The sequence below is a fragment of the Colobus angolensis genome, unplaced genomic scaffold (assembly GCF_000951035.1).
Source record: "Colobus angolensis palliatus isolate OR3802 unplaced genomic scaffold, Cang.pa_1.0 Scaffold237, whole genome shotgun sequence".
Lineage (NCBI taxonomy): Eukaryota > Metazoa > Chordata > Mammalia > Primates > Cercopithecidae > Colobus > Colobus angolensis.
This window is the reverse complement of record NW_012115566.1, coordinates 225,137-248,712: the sequence shown is the minus strand read 5'-3', so window position 1 is coordinate 248,712 and position 23,576 is coordinate 225,137. Positions and strand designations below refer to the sequence as shown.

Below are 23,576 nucleotides of genomic sequence, written 5' to 3'. Positions count from 1 at the left end.
AGAGATTCACAGTGTGAAAGCAATTCAGTGTGGGGCAGTTTCCTCCACTGTGGGATTTTAAAATGAAGGGGCTGTGTAGGAAAGAATGCTGGTGGGCAGCAGGAATTGACAGCAGCCCTCTACCCTGACAGCCTGCAAGTAACAGTGACCCCTGTCCTACAACTGCCAGAAGCTGCATTCTTCTCCCTCTGTATAAGCTTGAACATGGACCTCAGAATGAGTATATATATAATTTCCATAAATATATATATTAAATTTCCATAAATATATATAATTTCCATGAATATATATATAATTAGCTGGGTATGGTGGCAATTGTCTGTAATCCTAGCTACTCTGGAGACTGAGGCAGGAGTATTCCTTGAGCCCAGGAGTTCGAGGCTGCAGTGAGCCATATTTATGCAACTGTAATTCACCCTGCATGGCAGAGGGAGACTCTAGCTCTAAAAATGAATAAATAAATGCAATAAATGGGTGTTGTTTAAAGCCAATGTTTGTGATCATTTGTTATGCAGTCATATAAAATTCATACATAGGTTCAACAGACACATGGAATGAATTTGTGAATTGCTATGCACATTAGTTGCATAAAATAAAATGTTTCTTAACTTTTCCAGTATTTTTCATTTTATAATTTTCTATGATGCAATCAAATTTTAATACACACCTATTTCATTCATCCAATCAAGAAAAAACAATTTAGTTCCTATGATGAACCAGGTATAGCCTCATATGCTCACCTGCCTGACATTCTAGAAGCTTCATAAGACTGAGATGGAGCCATTGGAATGTTTTAGGTGTGTCACATCAGAGTGTGTCATTTCTCCACCTAAAATTGCCACCATACCCAGCTAATTTTATATATATGTATTTTTTATTTATTTATGGAAATTATATATTTATGGAAATTATATATATTTATGGAAAAAATAGAGATATGTATACTCATTCTGAAGTCCATGTTCAAGCTTATACAGAGGGAGAAGAATGCAGCTTCTGGCAGTTGTAGGACAGAGGCCGCTGTTACTTGCAGGCTGTCAGGATAGAGGGCTGCTCTCAATTCCTCTCAGTAACAGGACCACTGTGGAGAGAACGGTCACGTAGCAGGTAATGGGACAGTGCTAGAGCCACAATTCAGGAGTGACAGGGTGGTGGGGACTAAGGGGAGAGGAGGGCCTGAGGGATGAGAGGGACTGAGGGAAGGGCTGGAGAAGCAGGAGGTGAGGAAAAGGAGCACAGGGAAAGAATTTGAAAGCAGCAGAATTCTTAGGTTTAAACATATTGTTTTATAGATTTTTAATACATCCATCCACAGAGCCTCACAGGGTGATCTTATGTGTGACTGCCCCCTCTCCAAAAAAAAAAAAAAAAAAAAAAAACGAATTGCTTTATGTTAATCTGAATTTAAAAAAATACTAAGTGTTCCAATAAAATATGGACACCACTTAGATGTGGATACATCCTCAAAACAGGCAGTGCATGAGCACTGGTGAAGGGCATTTTGACTGAGCACTTGCAACTTGGAGGTGAATAAAGTCTGTACTGGATCCTGGTTGCAACATACAGTAACACTTTGTACTTTGTATTGAGAAGATGTCCTGGACTCAAACAGAATATCCGGGCTATGGAATGAAGGTAATTTTAAACTACAAGTGAGAGTCACAGATACGTAGCCTGGGAAAGTAAAACTTAAGAGCTTTGTGTGTCCAGTTTTAATGCATTTAGACATATTTATATATCAAGGAGGCAAAGTTACACTATTTACAGATTAAATTCCTTATAATTCAGGGGTTACCAAGATTCTGCTACCCAGTGCAGTTAATTAAAAAAAAAGAAACTGGTCTCCATTCTACCTCATGTGCGGAGACACAACTTTTCCATATATAAAGAAAAAAAAACTGTGTCTACACCTCCATTCCCAAGACAAGCTCACTCTCTAGCACTAAGCTCCCTGGGGTGAGTTTTCTTCTAGAAGAGACCAGGGGGACAGGTAAAGAGTGGGAGGCACAAAGTCCGGTTCAGGGACAGGCACTGTGGAATGAAAAGTGAAAGGAGAGAGACTGGGCCCATGGCGAGGGTTTCTCCCCGGTTTCTCAGACAGCTCCTGGGCCATCATTCAGGGAGACATTGAGACAGAATGCTTGGTACAGGAGTAGCGAGGGGCAGGGCAAAGTCCCAGGGCCCAAGGCTTGGCTCTTAGGGTCTCAGGACCTGAGGGCAGTGTCTGGGTTGCGGGACACTCAGCGTTAGGGATTCCTCACTCTGCAGTTTCCCTTCTCAGTTTCGACCTGTGTCAGGTCCTTCTTGCTGGATTCTCATGACGCGGCGCCACTTCTCACTGCTATTGGGTGTCAAGTTTCTAGAGCAGTCAATCAGCGTCGCCACGGCTCTCCATTATAAAGTCCTCGCGGCCCCACCGGGCCTCAGAATCTTCCCAGAGTGGGAGGATGCGGTCATGGCGCCCCGAACTCTCCTCCTGCTGCTCTTAGGGACCCAGGCCCTGACCGAGACCTGGGCAGGTGAGTGAGGGATCGCTAGGGAAACGACCTCTGCAGGGAGGAGCGAGGGGTCCGGGGCGCAGGACCTGGGGAGCCGCGCCGGGAGGAGGTTCGGGTGGATCTCAGCCCCGCCTCGCCCCCAGGCTCCCACTCCTTCAGTTATTTCCACACCGCCGTGTCCCGGCCTGGCCGCGGGGAGCCCCGGTACCTCGAAGTTGGCTACGTGGACGACACGCAGTTCGTGCTGTTCGACAGCGACGCCGCGAGTCCTAGGATGGAGCCGAAGGTGCCGTGGGTGGAGCAGGAGGAGCCGGAGTATTGGGAACTGCACACAGAGCACGCCAAGGCCCACGCACGGCTTTTCCGAGTGTGGCTGCGGACCCTGCTCCGCTACTACAACCAGAGCGAGGCCGGTGAGTGACCCTGGCCTGGGCACAGATCACGATCCCTCCTCATCCCCTACGGACGGCCCGGGTCGCTCGAGTCTCCGGGTCTGAGATCCACCCCGAGGCTGTAGCACTCAAGACCTTAACCCGGGAGAGTTCCAGGAGTCTTTACCCAATTTCATTTTTAGTTTAGGCCAAAATCCCCGCGGGTTGGTCAGGGCGGGGGCCTTCTCTAGTACCTTCAGCTTAATTACTATTAATGAAATTTTATTTCATGTCAATAAGATATAAAATGAGCATAATACTACGTAAACTAAAAAAACCTTGGTGGGCGGCGCTGACTGCAGTGGTGGGGCCAGGGTCTCACACCATCCAGTGGATGTATAGCAGCGAAGTGGGGCCAGATGGGCGCTTTCTCCGAGGATATCACCAGTATGCCTACGATGGCAAGGATTACATCGCCCTGAATGAGGACCTGAGCTCCTGGACCGCGATGAACCCCGTGGCTCAGATCACCGAGCGCAAGTGGAACGCTGACGAGACAATTGCCCAGCAACACGGGGCCTACCTGAAGGTCACGTGCGTGGAGTTGATCCGCAGACACCTGGAGAAAGGGAAGGAGACGCTGCAGCGCCAGGGTACCAAGGGGCCACTGGGCGCCTTTACCATCTGTAGATCCCCCCCGGGCTGGCCTCCCACAAGGAGGGAAGGAAAATGGGATCAATGCTAGAATATTGCCCTTGCTTTGGTTCCGAGGGAGAATAATCTTGCTGGGTTTCCAGATCTTTACCAGAGTCACTCTGAGGGTCTGCTCTGCTCTATGATACGATTAAGGGATGAAGTCTCTGAGGGAATGGAGGGAAGATAATCCCTGGAATACTGGTCAGCGGTCCTCCTTGACACCACAGCAGCCTTGGGGACCGTGACTTTTCCTCTCAGACCTTGTTCTCTGCCTCACACGCATTGAGTCCCTCAGCCTCCACTCAGGTCAGGACCAGAAGTCCCTGTGGTTAGGGGACTCAAACGTTCCAAGGAATAGGAGATTATCCCAGGTGCCTGTCTCCAGGCTGGTGTCTGGGTTCTATGCTCCCTTCCCCACCCCAGGTAGCCTGTCCATTCACAGGATGGTCACATGGGTGCTGTTGGGGTGTCCCATGAGGAATGCAAAGTGCCTGAATTTTATGACTCTTCTCCTCAGATCCTCCAAAGACACATGTGACCCACCACCCTATCTCCAATCATGAGGCCACCCTGAGGTGCTGGGCCCTGGGCTTCTACCCTGCAGAGATCACACTGACCTGGCAGAGGGATGGGGAGGACCAAACTCAGGACATGGATCTTGTGGACACCAGACCTGCAGGGGATGGAACTTTCCAGAAGTGGGCAGCTGTGGTGGTGCCTTCTGGAGAGGAGCAGAGATACACCTGCCATGTGCAGCACAAAGGGTTGCGTGAGCCCCTCACCCTGAGATGGGGTAAAGAGGGGAATGGGGGGTCACATGTATTCTCAGGGAAAGCAGGAGCCCTTCAGCAGGGTCAGGGCTGAGGCCTGGAGATCAGGGCCCCTCACCTTCCCCTCCTTTCCCAGAGCTGTCTCCCCAACCCGCCATCCCCATCGTGGGCATCGTTGCTGGCCTGGTTGTCCTTGGAGCTGTGATCACTGGAGCTGTGGTCACTGCTGTGATGTGGAGGAAGAAACCAGGTAGGGAAGGGGTGAGGGGTGGGGTCTGGGTTTTCCTGTCCCACTGGGGGTTTCAAGCCCCAGGTAGAAGTGTGCCCTACCTCATTACGGGAAAGCGCCATCCACACACATGGGCCAACCCAGCCTGGGGCCCTGTGTGCCAGCACTTACTCTTTTGTAAAGCACCTGTGACATTGAGGGACAGATGTATTACTTTGATTATTGTGATGATGAGAGCCTGATCCCAGCAGTCACAGGTTACAGGGGAAGGTCCCTGCTGAGGACAGACCTCAAGAGGGTAGTTGGTCCAGTCCCCACACCTGCTTTCCTCATTTTTCCTGATCCTGCCCTGGATCTGAAGTCACACATTTCTGGGAACCTTACCAGGATCAAAAACTAGGGGGTTCCTCTAGGACCTTATGACCCTGCCTCCTTTCTGGCCTTTCACAGGATATTTTCTTCCTATAGATAGAACAGGAGGGAGCTACTCTCAGGCTGCAAGTAAGTATGAAGGGGGCTGATCCCTGAGATCGTTGGGATATTGTGGTCGGGGGCCCATGGGGGAGCTCAGCCACCTCACAGTCCCTCCTCTAGCCACATCTCCAGAGGGATCTGACCAGGTCCTGTTTTTGTTCTACCCCAGGAAGTGACAGTACCCAGGGCTCTGATGTGTCTCTCACTGCTTGTAAAGGTGAGACCCTGGAGGGCCTGATGTGTGTGGGGTGTTGGGGGAGAACAGAGGGGACACAGCTGTGCTATGGGGTTTATTTGGATGTCTTGAGCATGCAGTGGGCTGTTTAGAGTGTGACCTCTTACTGTGACTGATAAGAATTTGTTCATGGATATTTTTTCTGTAGTGTGAAACAGTTGCCATGTGTGGGACTGAGAGGCAAGATTTGCTCATGCCTCCCCTTTGTGACTTCAAGAACCCTGACTTCTGTTTCTGCAAAGATGTTCTAATGTGTCTGTGTCTCTGTGGGCATAATGTAAGGAGGTAGGGAGACCAGCCTACCCCCATGTCCACCATGACCCCCTTCCCAACACTGTCCCACGTTTCTTCCTCAGTTATCTTTCCTTTTCCAGAGAGGTGGGGCTGGGACATCTCCAGCTCTGTCTTAACTTCATGATGTACTGAGCTGTAACTTCTTCTCTATTAAAATTAGAATCTGAGTATAAATTTACTTTTTCATCTTGCCATGAGAGGTTGATTGGTTAATTAAAGGAGGACGTTACTAAAATTTGAGGGCCAAGATAAGTGGAAGACCTGAGAACCTTCCAGTGTCCACAGTTTCTCATGCTGATTCGTTGCAGGGGAGGAGAGTAGATGCCCAGTTGGTGCTCAGGCCACCATGAGTTTTATGCGGTCACTGCTAGGCTGGGTCATCTTTGCTGCTCCATTGTCCTTGACCCTTCAGTAGAATCTTGTCCCACCAGGACCTGTGATCACAGGGACTCAGATGTCACCTAAGGTGGTTCCTGCACTCAGGAGTCCTCGTGGTATCAAGAGACTGATTTTCAGACCTGTCCAGTTCTTGCCCTCCTTCCAGGGCTCTTTCCTGGATTGTATTTTCCATCTTTTCTCCGACCTTCCTACAGGATCCAGATTCTGAAATTTGCAGAGAGGAGGTGTCCCATAATTTCTCCTCTTAGGTAACTTTCTGTGGGAACCCTTCTTCTGCTCTGCTCTCCTACCCTTCTTCCTGTCCTGAGTTGTAGTAATCCTAGAGATGGCTCCAATCCAAACTCATGGATTTGTAAAGCAGAGTCTAATTTAGGTTTATATGTGGCTGGAAAATTGGACCCATAAGCCTAGGATTATCCTTCCTGAAGAGAGAAACATGATTTTGTGCTGTAATGTGCAGGAGGGTTTGTGTGGGAGGAGGGAGGAGGAGAAGGAGGACACACAAGCAGCCCTGGCAAGAAAAGCTCTGATGGCACTGATGTTGGTGTGAGATAACGCTGTTCTGTAGCTGCCACAAAACAGCATTTGGCCTGAGGCTACATTAATAAAGATATTGCCTTTCAAATAGAGAGGTGCTCTATGGTGATCATTCATTCAACTGACATTGGTTGTCTGCTAGGTTTATGACTGTTTTTGCATTTGGAAAACATCATTAAAGTAAACACAAAAATTTCTGGTGTTGTGTTGTGTATGTTCTAAATGCAAGCTTGTCCAACCTGTGCCCGGCATGCTGCATGTGTCCAAAGACAGCTTTGAATGTGAGGACTTTTTGCTTATCTGTGCTAGGAGATATCATGAAAATTATGCACAGATTTTTCTTTTAGCTCATCAGCTATCTTTAGTGTTAGTGTATTTTATTTGTCACCCAAGACAATTCTTCTTCTAATATGGCCCAGGGAAGCCAAAAGATTGGACAACCCTGTAGGCAGATGGTAGATATAAACAGAGTAAGGAAGGAAAGTGCTTGTGTTAGAAGGTGGCAAGTGCTGTGGGGCAGGTGATCCAGAGTGTGGGCTGTGGGGACAGGGAAGGTGGCCTTTGTGCTGGGTTGTCAGCATGGGCCTTGTTACAAATGTGTCTTTTGAGGAAAGATTTGAGGGACATGAGGATTTATCCACGGGCATGTCTGGGAAAGTTCTTTTCAGGCAGGGAAACCTCCAGTGCAAATGCATTAGGGCAGGGTAGTGTCTGAGCTCTGGGAAGAGAGAAGAGGCCAAAAGGGCTGGACAGAAAGTAACTGAGATGAGGTCAGTAACTTCTGCTCTGAGTGAGATGGGAAGTTTCTTCTGTGCTGAGAACAAAATTGAGAGGTTGGGGATAAGTGAGGCAGTAGGGAAAACAGTGGGAAAGGCATGTAGTATTCCAGAATGGAGATGTCTGTTAAATTGACTGCAATATGAGCAGGGGAAATAGTAGGAAGTGATGGGATTCTGAGTAAATTTGAAGATGAACTCACAGCACTTGCTAATGGATTGTATCTGTGGTGTGAGGAAAAAGAATCAAGGACACCCATAGTTTTAGACTGAGTGAGTAGAGGGGTGGAGCTGCTGTCAGTGTAGATGTGGAGACTCTGGCAGGAGCATACTGAGGAGGGGGCATCACAGGCATTCAGTGGAGGAGATGTCTCCAACGAATTCAGTGAAGGGCCCAGATGCCTCTGCAGCTACAGCTACATCATCCAGTTTCTCTTCTGTTTTCCTTCCCCTGTGTCTCAGAACCAGAGAACAAATACTTTCCTGAGCACAGATACTTTTCTGCATCCAGTGAAAGTCAGGGAAGTTATGGTCTGTAGTTGGTTATAATAAGTCACGGATTAATATTCTGTTTCTCAGATAATTAAAGGAATAATTAGAGAATGTGTAACTAGAGCATTTAATAAGAAGACTACAATAATGTTTTTGATTAATCTAAAGAAGGCAAGAAAATAAAAATAATGGAGCAAAAACGAGGTAATGTTGAAAACAGAAAATGACAAGGTGTAGATGTAAAGCCAACCACGCCAATAATGACATTAAACATAATGGATTCAAACACCCCAATTACAAGACAAATAGTGCAGAGGGGTAAAAATAAATAAATAGCAAGACATATTTTCAGTAGAAGGTACAGAAACATTGAAAGTAAAAGGATAGAAAAGAAATACTAGATAAACATTCATGAAAAACCACATGGAGATGCCATTTAGAAAAATTACAGGACATGAATCTCCTGAGACATAGAGTACATGTAGACAGCTCACAATGTCTTTTTACTTTTTTTTTTTTCGGAGACAGAGTCTTGCTTGGTTGCCCAGGCTGAAATGCAGTGGTGACATCGTAGCTCACTGTAACCTCAAACTCCTGGGCTCAAGTGATTCTCCTGCCTCAGCCTCCCAAATAACTAGGACTACAGGCATATGCCACCACCTCTGGCTATAATTTCTTTAATTTAGTTTCTCATTTGCTGTGGTGTGATCCATGAAACAATGTCATGCCAGATATTTGATTTGCAGTTGTTGTGGAAAGTCAGGGACCCTGAATGGAGGGACTGACTGGAACCATGGCAGAAGAACATAAATTGTGAAGATTTCATGGACTTTTATCAGTTCCCCAAATTAATACTCTTATAATTTCTTATGCCTTTCTTTACTTTAATCTCTTAATCCTGTTATCTTCATAACCTGAGGATGTATATCACCTCAGGACCCTGTGATGATTGCGTTAACTGTACAAATTGTTTGTAAAATACGTGTGTTTGAACAATATGAAATCTTATTGTAAAACATAGGTGTTTGAACAATATGAAATCAGTGCACCTTGACAAACACAGAATAACAGTGATTTTAGGGAACAAGGGGAGACAGCCATAAGGTCTGACTGCCTGTGGGGTTGGGCAGAATATAGCCATATTTTTCTTCTTGCAGGGAGCCTATAAATAGACATGTGAGTAAGAAGATATCACTGAATTCTTTTCCCAGCAAGGAATACCCTGGGAATGCATTCTGGGTGAAGGTCTATAAACGGCCGCTGTGGGAGTGTCTGTCTTATGCCGTTGAGATAAGGGCTGAAATACACCCCGGTCTCCTGCAGTACCCTCAGGTTTGCTAGGATTGGGAAATTCCAGCCTGGTAATTTTAGTCAGACCGGTTCTCTGCCCTTGAATCCTGTTTTCTGTTAATGTTTATCAAGACAATGCGTGCACAGAGGGACATAGACCCTCATCGTAATTCTAATTTTGCCTTTGCCTTGTGATCTTTATTGCCCTTTGAAGCACATGATCTTTGTGACTTACTCCCTGTTCATACATCCCCTCCCCTTTTAAAATCCCTAATAAAAACTTGCTGGTTTTGTGGCTCGGGGGCATCACGGAATCTGCTGACATGTGATGACACCCCTGGCAGCCCAGCTGTACAGTTCTTCTCTTTGTACTCTTTCTCCTTGTTTCTCAGATTGGTTGACACTTAGGGGAAATAGAAAGAATCTACACTGAAATATTGGGGGCTGGTTCCCCCAGTATGCAGTAGGTACACAACAAATACTAGGTGAACGAAGAAATAAAACCACCTAGTAATTCAAGCCATATCCACATATACATTTTACAGATGAGGAGCAACATCCCAGACAAGTAAAGTAAAATAAATTGTGTTAGGTCATCCAGAGCAGAATCAAGAACACACATTCCCTGCACTCAATGCATCAGAGCTCTACTGAGGTCATAGCAAGTATGCAAGTCAGATACAGTAATTACTAGAATTGGAATTGATACATTTCAGGATATACTAACAAAAGGTTGTATAAGGATTGACAATGCAGAGATAAAGAAAGAAAATTGATTTGTTTAAAAGATGGATAGAATCCTTAAATAAAAAAATTTTTTTTAAAAAGATTGGCCTTATTTGGACCAAAGCAAAGATGAATTCAATTGTCAGAGGGAAAAATGTTTGACTAAGTGCAGCTCCCAGACCCAAGGGAGACCCAAAAAGCCTGGGACATTTTTGGTTGTCATGTGGGGATTGGTGCGAGGGGGCAAGTGGGGTGCTCCTGGCAAATCTCCCACAATGCATAGGACAGTCCACTCAATGGAGAATTTTCTGGCTCAAATTTTTAGTAGTGCTGCTATTGAGAAACTTGTTCTAGATGTAAGTGTCATCACCATTTCACAGATGAAGAAACTGAGGCACCAGAAGGGAAAGTGCCAGTGAGATCAGAGCCATGGGTTGAATCCAGGTTGCCTGGCCGCAGGATCTAGACTCCCTGGTTAAATTGGGGAACCAGGAGTTTCTGTGGTGTGAGAAAGAAGAATCAAGGACACCCACAGTGTTGGACTGAGTAAGCAGAAGGGTGGAATTGCTGTCAGTGGAGATGGGGAGACTCTGGCAGGAGCATACTGAGGAGAGGGTATCACAGACATACAGTGGAGGAGACATCTACGAGGAATGTAGGTGAGGGAGCTGGGGTGGCAGTTGGATAGACAGGTCTGGAGTTTAGAAGAACAGATTGGGCTGGAGAAAAAGACTTGTGAGGTGATCATGAAAGTGACATTTAAAGCCTCGAGCCTGGATAAGGTCGCCAAGGGAGTGACTGCTTGTAGAAGAGAAAAGGAACAAGAACTGAAACCCAGACCTCCTGTTCTAAGGGATCTGGTCAGATACACCTCCGGAGTCTACTGCATAGTTCTGACCTCACATCTAGAAGGCATGTAGGCTGGGGAATCCCAGACTTTTCTGTGTGCAGGTACTATCTGGACATGGTGCTGAGACACAAAAAGTCTGGTGTCAGACGTGAGATTCTGGATTTATGACAAGGTTGGAGCTTATGTTGCTAATCTCCAGATCACACTTCTAGTAGCAAGACCACAAAAAAGGATCCTACATGTCTGCATCAGCCTCGCCTGGAGGGCTAGTTACATAGGTGATTTCTTGGCCTTGTGCATAATACTCTGAGATGGTGATCCCAGGGAGGGCCCTGAGTATTTTCTAAGCACTCACCAGCAATCCTCATGCTCAGTTAGATGGGGAACCACTGAAGTTAGTGACTAGAGAGTGCTCAGGGTGGGTGGGTTGGGGTGGGCTTTAAAAATGCTTTTATCCCTCAGAAAGAAAGGGGAGAACATACATTGTTAATTATGAGATGTGATGTTGGGAGATATGTGTCATTTTCTCTAGTACCTGGTAGAGCCAGGTAGAAGATTCACAAAGAACAACTATGAATGGTGCTCTCTGAAACTATTTCCTAGACTGTTTTCTCACTAATTTTTTGGAGCAAACAATGAAATACAGATTCTTCTAATTTACACATAAAATACTTTATATGATATCAGAGCCTAATATTATTGTGAAGAAAGCCATAGAACTGGGCCTGAGTCTACAGAGCCAGGAACAGAATCCAAAATCTCACCCTAGGTCGTGTCTTTCCTGGAAACCACTGCGCTGGCTGCTGGTCACAGATGCCACTTCTCACACCTCTGATGATGCCCTCATCCTGGACACTAGGACAGATGTCACTGCTGCTCCTGGCAACTGGATGTAACTACTGCCACTCTTCCATCTTTTCCAAAATGCATTCTGCACAGTCCCAGCCTCTCTGTGTCACTTTGTCCTGGGTCAGCGTCTGGCAGGTGGTGGTCTGACTTCTGGAGACCAAGCCTCATGTTTATGTTCAACTGCCAAGATGACTAAATAATTGTCATCATCTAGGGAGGGAGGTGGTTTCTGTCTCCTATCAAGACTTTAATTATGGGCTTGTGATGTAGTTAAAGGATTTAAGTACTGGAAAGGGAGGAATGGGAGAAGAATGACAAATTTTAATTCTTGGAGCCATGAACTGATATGAGAACTTTAGCTGATACTATGTAGGCATTTGGGTTGGCTGCATGATTAAGTAACTAACAAATGACATCTTTCCATCCATTCCCTTGTGAGTATATTATTAGATTCAGCTTTTGTCTGTAACAGTTTATAATCTAGATCACTGGAGTGGCATTGTGGGATGCTGAAATGATTACTCAAACTATCTTCTCTTTGCTTTTGTCTATAACTGGATTAAAACACTCAGGTCTATAACACCTCAAAAAATTTGTGTGCACTGATGTTTTATATAAATATTTATATTTCATTGCACACGGAAATATTCCTGGGGAGATAATCTCTAACATACATCACATTTATCAGCATTTATATGATGCCCACAAAGGCCAAAAATATACTTTTCAACATTTCTAGGTTAGATTTACTGTCATTCAAAGTCTGGACCATAAACAGCTGGTAGAAAGCTCTTCTTAGCAGACCTAGAAACATGGTATAAATGCTTACATTTTGCTGATTTTTTGCCCTAGGGCAAGACAAGGTAGAGGTTTATTTGCTCACTCTTAACTGTCAATTTCATTTTTTGGAATAGTGATAGTTCCCCCACCCACCCCCCAACTCAATCATTGGATTTTCCAACAGCAACTGGGAGTCCAACAAGTCCTACCTAGGAGTACTGACACTTCCTAACTAGATTAAGCCTTGCACTCTACAGTCTTAAAGTACACAGTTCCACAAAACTCTCCTCACTTCAGATGCAAGTCATAGGTATTATGGTCCCCATAATACCTGCACGTCTTTCTAATGTGGCTACAAAGAAGGGTTTCCGGACTGTGCAGGTTTGAATATTTGCTCGACCAACTCACAGAACTCAGGAAAGTACTCCTTTATTTTTTAATTATTATACTGTAAGTTCTAGGGTACATGTGCAGAAGGTGCAGGTTTGTTACATAGGTATATATGAACCATGTTGGTTTGCTGCACCCATCAACTCGTCATTTACATTAGGTATTTCTCCTAATGCTATCCTTCCCCCAGTCCCCCACTCCCTGACAGGAGTCATGTTCCCCACCCTGTGTCCGAGTGTTCTCATTGTTCAACTCCCACCTATGAGTAAAAACATGCAGTGTTTGATTTTCTGTCCTTGTGACAGAAAATTCTCTGTGCTGAGAATGATGGTTTCCAGCTTCATCAGTGTTCCTGCAAAGGATATGAACTCATCCTTTTTTATGGCTGCGTAGCATTCCGTGGTGCATGTGTGCCACAATTTCTTAATCCAGTCTATCATTGATGGACATTTGGGTTGTTTCTAAGACTTTGCTATTGTGAATAGTGCCACAATAAACATATGTGTGCATGTGTCTTTATAGTAGCATGATTTATAATCCTTTGGGTATATACCCAGTAATGGGATGGCTGGGTATATCCTTCAGGAATCACCACACTGTGTTCCATAATGGTTGAAGTAATTTACAGTCCTGCCAACAGTGTAAAAGTGTTCCTATTTCTTCACATCCTCTCCAGCATTTGTTATTTCCTGACTTTTTGTTGATCGCCATTCTAACTGGTGTGAGATGGTATCTTATTGTGGTTTTGATTTGTATTTCTCTGATGACCAATGATGATGAGCATTTTTTCATACGTCTGTTGGCTACATAAATGTCTTCTTTTGAGAAGTGTTTGTTTATGCCCTTTGCCGACTTTTTGATGGTTTTTTTTTTCTTGTAAATTTGTTTAAGTTCTTTGTAGAAAAAAAAATTGTAGGATATTAGCCCTTTGTCAGATGGATAGATTGCAAAAATTTTCTCCCATTCTGTAGGTTGCCTGTTCACTCTAATGGCAGTTTCTTTTGCTGTGCAGAAGCTCTTTAGTTTAATTAGATCCTATTTGTCAATTTTGGCTTTTGTTGCCATTACTTATGGTGTTTTAGTCATGAAGTCTTTGCCCATGCCTATGTCCTGAATGGTACTGCCTAGGTTTCCTTCTAGGATTTTTATGGTTTTAGGTCTTACATTTAAGTCTTTAATCAATCTTGAATTAATTTTTGTATAAGGTGTAAGGAAGGGGTCCAGCTTTAGCTTTCTATATACGGCTAGCCAGTTTTCCCAGCACCATTTATTAAATAGGGAATCCTTTCCCCATTGCTTGTTTTTGTCAGGTTTGTCAGAGATCAGATGCTTGTAGACATGTGGTGTTATTTCTGAGGCCTCTGTTCTGTTCCATTGGTCTCTATATTTGTTTTGGTACCAGTACCATGCTGTTTTGGTTACTGTAGCCTTGTAATATAGTTTGAAGTCAGGTAGCATGATGCTTCCAGCTTTGTTCTTTTTGCTTAGGATTGTTCTGGCTATGTGGACTCTGTTTTGGTTCCATATGGACTTTAAAGTAGTTTTTTCCAATTCTGTGAAGAAAGTCAGTGGTAGCTTGATGGGGATAGCATTGAATCTATAACTTACCTTGGACAGTATAGCCATTTTCATGACATTGATTTTTCCTATCCATGAGCATGGAATGTTTTTCCATTTGTTTTGTCCTCTTTTATTCCATTGAGCAGTGGTTTATAGTTCTCCCTGAAGAGGTCCTTCACATCCCTTATAAGTTAGATTCCTAGGTATTTTATTCTCTTTGAAGCAATTGTGAATGGGAGTTCACTCATGATTTGGCTCTCTGTTTGTCCGTTATTTGTGTATAGGAATGCTTGTGATTTTTGCACATTGATTTTGTATCCTGAGACTGCTGAAGTTGCTTATCAGCTTAAGGAGATTTTGGGCTGAGACAATGGGGTTTTCTAAATATACAATAATGTCATCTGCAGAGGCAATTTGACTTCCTCTTTTCCTAACTGAGTGCCCTTTATTTCTTTCTCTTGCCCGATTCCTAGCCAGAACTTCCAACACTATGTTGAATAGGAGTGGTGAGAGAGGGCATCCCCGTCTTGTGCCATTTTTCAAAGGGAATGCTTCCAGTTTTTGCCCATTCAGTATGATATTGACTGTGGGTTTGTCATAAATAGCTTCTATTATTTTGAGATACATTCCATCAATACCTAGTTTATTGAGAGTTTTTAGCATGAAGGGCTGTTGAATTTTGTCAAAGGTCTTTTCTGCATCTATTGAGATAATCATGTGGTTTTTGTCTTTAGTTCTGTTTATGTGATGGATTACGATTATTGATTCGCATATGTTGAACCAGCCTTGTGTGGGGAAAAGAAAGAGATCAGCCTGCTACTGTGTCTATATAGAAGGAAGTAGACATAAGAGACTCCATTGGGCTCTGTATTTGGGATGCTGTTAATCTGTGACCTTACCTCCAACTTTGTCCTTGCAAGAGACATGTGCAAAGGTGACTTAAGGTTAAAAGGATTTTGGGCTGTGCAGAATGTGCTTTGTTAAACAAGTGCCTAAAGGCTGCTTGTGGTTAAAGGTCATCACCATTCTCTTAAATCTCAAAAAAAGAAAAACATTTGTCTCCTGCCCCTCCCTGGGCAATGGTTTGTTTACTAAGCAAGGAGAAAACCGCCTTTAGGAATAAGGTGGGGCTTGCTGGAGCAATACTGCTAAAAGGTTTATGGAGATGTTCGCATATGCATCTCAAGGCACAGCATTTTCCTTTAATTTTATTTATGTTACAAGGATTTTTGTTCATATGTCTTACTGCTGACCTCCCTACGATGACCCTATTTTCCAGCCACTCCCTTATCTCTTTGATGGTAAAGATAATGATCAATAAATACTAAGGGAATTCAGAGGCCGGTGCCGGCGTGGGCTCTCTGTAAGCTAAGCGCCGGTCCCCTGGGTCCCGCTTTTCTTTCTCTATACTTTGTCTCTGTGTATTATTTCCTTTTCTCAAGTCTCTCGTTCCACCTAACGAGAAGCACCCACAAGTGTGGAGGGGCAGGCCACCCCTTCAGCCTTGCATCTCAGGGATGAAGCCGACTTGATCATGATGGATAAGCTTTTTGACATGCTGCTGGATTTGGTTTGCCAGTATTTTATTGAGGATTTTCGCATTGATGTTCATCAGGGATATTGGCCTAACATTCTCTTTTTTTGTTGTGTCTCTGCCAGGCTTTGGTATCAGGATGCTGCTGGCCTCATAAAATGAGTTATAGAGGATTCCCTGTTTTTCTATTGATTGGAATAGTTTCAGAAGGAATGGTACCAGCTCTTCTTTGTACCTCTGGTAGAATTTGGCTGTGAATTCAACTGGTCCTGGACTTTTTTTGGTTGGTAGGCTATTAACTATTGCCTCAATTTCAGAACATGTTATTAGTCTACTCAGATATTCAACTTCTTCCTGGTTTAGTCTTGGGAGGGTGTATGTGTCCAGGAATTTATCCATTTCCTCTAGATTTTCTAGTTTACTTGCATATAGGTGTTTATAGTATTCTCTGATGGTAGTTTGCATTTTTGTGGGATTGGTGGTGATACCCCCTTTATCATTTTTTATTGCATCTGTTTGATTCTTCTCTCTTTTCTTCTTTATTAGTCTTGCTAGTGGTTTATCTATTTTGTTGATTTTTTTTCAAAAAACCAGCTCCTGGATTCATTGATTTCTTGAAGGTTTTTTGTGTGTGTGTCTCTATCTCCTTCAGTTCTGCTCTGATCTTAGTTATTTCTTGCCTTCTGCAAACTTTTGAATTTGTTTACTCTTGCTTCTCTAATTAATTGTGATGTTAGGGTGTCGATTTTAGATCTTCCCTGCTTTCTCTTGTGGGCAATTATTGCTATAAATTTCCCTCTACACACTGCTTTAAAGGTGTCCCAGCGATTCTGGTATGTTGTGACTTTGTTCTCATTGGTTTCAAAGAACCTCTTTATTTCTGCCTTCATTTCGTTATTTACCCAGTAGTCATTCAGGAGCAGGTTGTTCAGTTTCCATGAGTTGTGCGGTTTTAAGTGAGTTTCTTAATCCTGAATTCTAATTTGACTGTACTGTGTTCTGTCAATTTGTTATGATTTCTGTTCTTTTACATTTGCTGAGGAGTGTTTTATTTCCAATTATTTGGTCAATTTTAGAATAAGTGTGATGTGGTACTGAGAAGAATGGATATTCTGTTGATTCGGGGTGGAGAGTTCTGTAGGTGTCTTTTAGGTCCGCTTGGTCCAGAGCTGAGTTCAAGTCTTGAATATCCTTTTTACCCTTCTGTCTCACTGATCTGTCTAATATAGACAGTGGGGTGGTAAAGTCTCCCATTATTATTGTGTGGGAGTCTAAGTCTCTTTGTAGGTCTCTAAGGACTTGCTTTATGAATCTTGCTGGTCCTGTATTGGGTGCATATATATTTAGGATAGTTAGCTCTTCTTGTTGAATTGATCCCTTTACCGCTATGTAATGGCCTTCTTTGTCCCTTTTGATCTTTGTTGGTTTAAAGTCTATTTTATCAGAGACTAGGATCGCAACACCTGCTTTTTTTTTTTTCTTTCCATTTGCTTGGTAGGTCTTGCTCCATCCCTTTATTTTGAGGCTATATGTGTCTCTGCACATGATATGGGTCTCCTGAATACAGCACACTGATGGGTTTTGAGTCTTTATCCATTTTGCCAACCTGTGTTTATTAATTCAGGTGTTTAGCCCATTTACATTTAAGTTTTATATTATTATATTTGAATTTGATCCTGTCATTATGATGTTAGCTGGTTATTTTGCCCATTAATTGATGCAATTTCTTCATAGTGTTGATGGTCTTTATAATTTGGCATGTTTTTGCAGTGGCTGGTACCAGTTGTTCCTTTGCATATTTAGTACTTCCTTCAGGAGCTCTTGTAAGGCAGGCCTGGTGTTGACAGTATCTCTCAGCATTTGCTTGTCTGTAAAGGATTTTATTTCTCCTTCACTTATGAAGCTTGTTTGGCTGGATATGAAATTCTGGGTTGAAAATTCTTAAGAATGTTGAATATTGGCACCCACTCTCTTCTGGTTTGTAGGGTTTCGGCTGAGAGATCCACTGTTAATCTAATGGGCTTCCCTTTGTGGGTAACCAGACGTTTCTCTCTGGCTGCCCTTAACATTTTTTCCTTAATTTCACCCTTGGTGAATCTGACAATTATGTGTTTTGGGGTTGCTCTTCTTGAAGAGTATCTTTGTGGTGTTCTCTGTATTTCCTGAATTTGAATGTTGGCCTGCCTTGCTAGGTTGGGGAACTTCTCCTGGATAATATCTTGAAGAGTGTTTTCTAAGTCGGATCCATTCTTCTCATCACTTTTATGAACACCAACAAATGTAGACTTGGTCTTTTCACATAGTCCCATATTTCTTGGAGGCTTTGTTCATTTCTTTTCACTCTTTTTTCTCTAATCCTCTCTTCTCACTTTGTTTCATTAATTTGATCTTCAATCACTGATGCCCTTTCATCCACTTGATCAAATTTCCTATTGAAGCTTGTGCATGTGTCATGAAGTTCTCGTGGTGTGGTTTTCAGCTCCATTAGGTCATTTAAGGTATTCTGTACACTGTTTATTCTAGTTAACCATTTGTCTAACATTTTTTCAAGGTTTCTAGCTTCCTTGCCATGGGTTAGAACATGCTCCTTTAGCTCGGAGAAGTTTGTTATTACCAACCTTCTGAAGCCTACTTCTGTCAACTCATCAAACTCATTCTCCATCCAGTTTTGTTCCCTTGCTGGTGAGGAGCTGCCATCCTTTGGAGGAGAAGAGGCTCTCTGGTTTTTGAAATTTTCACCTTTTCTGCTCTGGTTTCTCCCCATCTTTGTGGTTTTATTACCTTTGGTCTTTGATGTTGATCTACAGAAGGGGTTTTCGTGTGGATGTCCTTTTTGTTTATGTTGATGCTATTCTGTTCTGTTTGTTAGGTTTCCTTCTAACAGTCAGGCCCCTCAGCTGCAGGTCTGTTGGAGTTTGCTAGAGGTCCACTCCAGACCCTGTTTGCCTGGGTATCACCAGCAAATATTGCAGAACAGCAAATATTGCTGCCTGATCCTTCCTCTGGAAGTTTCATCCCAGAGGGGCACCTGCCTGTATGTGAGATGCCTGTCAGCCCGTACTGGGAGGTATCTCCCAGTCAGGCTACATGGGAGTCAGGGACCCACTTGAAAAGACACTCTGTCCGTTTTCAGAGCTCAAATGCTGTGCTGGGAGAACCAGTGCTCTCTTCATAGCTGTCAGACAGGGACATTTAATTCTGCAGAGGCTGTCTGCTGTTTGTTCAGCTATGCCCTGCCCACAGAGGTGGAATGTAGAGAGGCAGTAGGTCTTGCTGAGCTGCAGTGGGCTCCTCCCAATTTGAGCCTTCTGGCCACTTTGTGAGCATAAAACAGCCTACCCAAGCCTTAGCAATGGCAGATGCCCCTCCCCCTGCCAATCTGCAGCATCACAGGTGGATCTCAGACTGCTGTGCTAGCAGTGAGCAAGGCTCTGTGGGCATGGGACCCACTGAGTCAGGCACGGGAGGGGATCTTCTGGTCTGCCGGTTGCTAGGTTGCTAACACCATGGGAAAAGCACAGTATTGGGGCAGGAGTGGATGATTCTTCCAGGTACAGTCTCTCATGGTGTCCCTTGGCTAGGAAAGGGAAATCCCCTGACCCCTTGCACTTCCCGGGTGAGGTGATGCCCTGCACTGCTTTGGCTCACCCTCTGTGGGCTGCACCCACTGTCCAGCCAGTCCCAGTAAGATGAACTGGGTACCTCAGTTGGGAATGCAGAAACTACCCATCTTCTGCATCAGTCACACTGGGAGCTGCATACTGGAGCTGTTCGTATTTGGCCATTTTGGAAGTGCCTGCTCTTTTAAGTTTCTATTATCAGTATTGCAGTTTAACACTCTCTATACTCACTATTGCAGTTTATTATTGTCTTAGCCAGTTTTGTTCTGTTACAACAGAATACTAGAGACTGGGTAATTGACAATGAAGATAAATTTATTTGGCCCACAGTTCTGGGGGCTGAGAAGTATAAGATAAAGGGGCGGCATCCTGTGAGGGCCTACTTATGGTAGCATCCCGTGGTGGAAGGCAGAAGGAAAAGAGAAGGTGAGAGCAAGAAAGAGCAAGGGGTTAAATCCACAGCCTCAGGTCCTTTTACCATCTGCATTAATTCATTAATGAAAGAATAGTTCTCCTGGCCTAATCAACTCTCATATTTCCCACCGCTTAACACTGTTGCGCTGGGTATAAAATTTCCAACACAAGGTGTTTTTTTTTTTTTTTTGATACATTAATTTTATACTCATTGTTGGAGGTGAGGCCTAATGGGAGATGTCCTGGTCATGGGGCCAAACCCTCATGAGTAGATTAATGTCCTCCTCCAGAGTTGAGTAAGTTTTCACTCTATTAGTTTCTATTAGAGCTGATTGTTTAAAAGAGTCTAGCACCTTTCTCCTCTCTCTATTTCTTGCTCCTCTCTTTGCAAGTGATCTCTACACACATTTATTCTTCTCCCCTTTTTGCCAGGAGTGAAAACAGCCCAAGGCCATCATGAGATGCTCATTCTTGGACATTTCCAGATAGCAAATCATAAGCCAAAGTATTCCTTTTATTTTTAGCTACCCAGCCTCAGATACACTTTTAGAGCCACACAAAATGGACTAAGACAGAAAGCTGATACCAGGAATGAGGTGTTGCAAAAAAAATACCTGAAAATGTGGAAGTGGCTTTGGAACTGAGTAATGGGCAGAGGTTGTAAGAGTTTGGGGAGCTCAGAAGAAGTAATAACATGAGAGAAAGTTGGGAACTGCTCAGAGATTACTTAAGTGATTTTGACCAAAATTCTCATAGAAATATGCTCAGTAAAGGCCATGCTAATGAGGTGTCATGTGGAAATGATGAACTTGTTGGGAACTGGAACAAATGTCACCCTTCTTATGCTTTGGTAGCAAAAAAAAAAAAAAAAAATGGCTGCATTGCATACTTGCCCAAGGGCTTTCTGGAAGGACGTCCTTTAAGAGCAATGATCCAATTTCTGATAGAAGAAATTTTGAAGCAGCCATGCATTCAAAAGTGATATGACTGCTTTTAACAACTTATCCTCAATTATAGCAGCAAGGGAATAACCTAAATGCAGAACTTCTAATTAAAAGGCAAGCCAAGTGAAAAAATTTGAAAAATTTTTGCACAAGCTTTTCTGGTAGAGAAAAAAGAGAGGTGTTTTGTTTGTTTGTTTGTTTGTTTGTTTTTTAAATCAGAGGAATTCAAGATTGCAACTGAGAGACCCTTTGCTAAAGAGATTAGCATGACTAAAAGGAAACCAGGTACTACTACTAGTCAAGACAATGTGAAAAAGGACCAGGAGGTGTTTCAGAAGTCTTCAAGACTTCCCCTCCCATCACAAACCCAGAGGCCTAGTAGGACAGAATGGTTTCAAGGGGAGACTTAGGGTGCCATCTGCCCTGCTCCACTTCAGGATACTGCTCCTCCAAATCCAGATTCCTCTGTCTGGAGTAACTTTGACTCCAATGGCCAAAGGTACTGCTCAGGCCATCGTTCCACAGAGTGAAAGCTATAAACATTTGCAATATACATGTGTTTGAAATTATGCAGCTTGCATAATGCAGGAGCTAAGGAGGTGTGGCATCCTCCACTGAGATTTCAGAGGATGTATTAGAAAGTCTGGACACCCAGGCAGAAACCTGCCACAGGGGCAAAACAACCACCACAGAGAGACACTATCAGGGCAATGCTGAGTGAAAATATGGGATTGTAGCTGCCTCAAAGATTCTCCACCAGGACAATTCCTAATAGAGGTTCAGGGGAGGACTCCTGCCAGGATTACTAAATGGTAGAGCCACTGGCAATGTGCAACCTCAGTCTGGAAAAGCTATAGGCATTCAGTTTTCACCCATGAGAGCAGCTATGAGGGTCATGTTCGGCAAAGCCATGGATGTGGGGCTGCAAATGACATTGGGAGTCCACTGCTTGCATCAGTGTGCACAGGATTCAAGACACACAGTCAAGGGAGATTATTTTAGAGCTTTAAGATTTAATGTTTGCCATGATGGATTTCAGACTTGTGTGGAGACTGTCATTCATTTCTTTTGGTCCATTTCTCTCTTTTGGAATGGAAATGTGTAAGAAATGTTCTACTGTTGTGTTAATATGTTAGAAGTAAATGATCTTTCTTTTTTTTTTATTTTACAGGCTCACAGCTATAAGAACTTACTTTGAGTCTCAGATGAGACTTTGGACTTTTGAGTTGATGCTGGAACAACTTAATACATTTGGGACAATTGGGAACAGATTATTATATTTTGCAATGTGAGAAGAACATGAGCCTTGGCTGCCTAGGGCAGGATACAATGATTTAAATATGTATCCCCTCATTCCTCATGTTGAAATTTGACCCTCAGTATTAGAGGTAGGGGCTAATGGGTAGTGCTTGGGCCATATGGGCCAATCTTTTATGAATAGAGAGATACTGACCTCTCTCAGAAGTGAATAAATTGTCTATTAGTTTCCAAGAGAGCTACTTGTTAAAAAGAGCCTAGTGCCTCTCACTCTCTCTGCTCCTCTCTCACCATGTGATCTCTGCACATACCAGCTCCCCCTCCCCTTATGTCATGAGTGGAAGCAGCCTGAGGCCCTCACTAAATGCTCAAACTTGAACATTTCCATATATCAGAATCCTGAGTCAAATAAACCTTGTCTATGTAAATTAGTCTCAGACATTTCTTTATAGCAACACAAAATGGAATAAGGCAACCCTCTAATCACAGGTATGTGTCTCTGGCAGCCAGCCCCCATTTTGAAGCTATCCAGGAGCCCCTCAGTTAAGAGTCCTGTCATCAGCATTCTAAAGACACTTTCATCACTCAAGAGATTCTATGGTTTTTAGGAGAAACCAGGGAAAAAGACTAAATGTTTTTATCATACCTCAAATTACCCCCTAGTCTTTGATCACATATCTCTTATAGGAAAAGGATTACAACAGTAAAGAGGTATTGGCATATAATCCAAGTCTCATTCAGTCATTCAAAATTAGTCCAGTTTATCATCCACTTGTGTGAATATGTCTCCCAAAATGACATCACTCAGGTTTGCAGACTCCACTCAATCTTACCAGGTTCCAAAAACAAGAATGGTGTCAGGGACATATGGCTTCCCCTTTTAGGCATCTGGTGTTTTTGAACTAAGAGATAATATCTTCTCTTGCTCACACCACTTTTGAGAAGTTAAGCTAATATTGAATTTTCCTTGTTAGATAACCCATTTATTTATTCATTTACCCTCAGCTACTATTCCTCCTTCTGTCTATTTATATCAGTCTTTTCCAGTTCTGGAAGTGACATTAGATTTGGCTGCTGTGCTGGCCTAGACTTCAGGCAGCAATAGTATTCTAGCATGTCTTTCCTCAGCCTACTGTTGATCATAGACAGTAGGTTACATAGGTAAAAAGCTAGTAGGGGTTATCTGACCATCAAGCTACATAGCTCTACTTGCTGTTAATCCCGACTTTGCCAGATGAAATGAAGACACAGCACAATCCTTGATTTGTTTGGGAATTCTTACATAAAGGTGTGTGTGTGTGTATATATATATATATATATATATATATATATATATATATATATATATATATATATATTTTTTTTTTTCTGCTTAGGAAGAATTCCTGTTTCTGGCACTTTTATTTGCATCCTTATTCCTGGTATCACTGCATCAGATATGAAAAAAGAAATCAGAGGTTAAGTGTAGTCATTATTCCAGCATCCTTCCCCCATAGGAAGAATTGTATGTGTGTTCATAACAGCACCCTCCTGATCCATCAAAAAACAGAGAGGAAACTACCTAGTGGGGTCACTCTTGCAGCCCCACCCA

The 23,576-nt window shown here is 43.3% G+C and overlaps 2 pseudogenes; one reads left to right on the top strand and one right to left on the bottom strand.

Annotated features, from left to right (window-relative positions):
- LOC105513911 overlaps positions 1 to 23,576 on the bottom strand; it is a 50,770-nt pseudogene that overhangs the window by 12,108 nt on the left and 15,086 nt on the right.
- LOC105513825 lies at positions 2,456 to 4,567 on the top strand (annotated as a pseudogene).